Below are 817 nucleotides of genomic sequence, written 5' to 3' on the forward strand. Positions count from 1 at the left end.
TTCCGTTCCGCTCTGCGGCTCCCACCCGCCCTCACCGCGGACTGCCGGCGGCGCGGCGCCGCAAGACCCTCCCCGCGCCGCACCCGGGCGGGGCGCCCCCGCCGCTGCCTGACTGGAAGGCGACTGGGGCGGGCGGGGCCGCGCCGGCTGGGCGTTGCCGCGCCCGAGGGCGGGTGGGTGGGAGGGGCCGATGGTGGCGGTCGCCGCGTTAAGGCGGGTGGGGTTAGCTTTGTTAGCGGCGGGGCGAGCCCCAAGGCTGAGGTAACCACGGGAGGGGGAGCAGCTGTCGGCCCCGGCTCAGCGGAGTCCTCTCGCGAAACTTCGCGGCGGCTCCGGGCCTGTCCCGAGGGAGCGGCCCATTGCGCCTTCGCCCGCCGCGTTCCTAGGGAACGGCTGTCTAACGGGGAGTGCGGCTCTGGGAATAACTTACAAACACGCCCCTCGTCTCCGGGGCGGGTGTCCCGGGCTCCTCATGCAGCCCCGGCCCTTCAAAAGGCTCCTTCAGCCGCTCGGCTCTCCGCGCTGCCCGCCGAGCCGCCAGGTACCGCCCGAGCGCCTCCCGGGTATCTAAAGCCACATAACAGCAGGTGCACCGTTCCCCCATTGGATGGGGATTGCCGTCAAGCTGTGCCACAACCGGGTTTCCTTCGCTCGTTGGCGACAGCTTTAGTGCGTGAGACGCGGCCACATTTCGGGCCAGCCGAGGGGGTTTGTGGTGGTTCTGCTGTCTTCTGCTTCCTACAAAAGAATGCGTTCTTCACAGAAATCATATGTATGCGTATGGTGTATATATTATGAAGATGTCTTTCTACGTATA

This window comes from Pezoporus wallicus, unplaced genomic scaffold (assembly GCF_028554395.1).
Source record: "Pezoporus wallicus isolate ANWC-B61680 ecotype Strahan unplaced genomic scaffold, APGP_CSIRO_Pwel_v1 contig_593, whole genome shotgun sequence".
NCBI lineage: Eukaryota > Metazoa > Chordata > Aves > Psittaciformes > Psittacidae > Pezoporus > Pezoporus wallicus.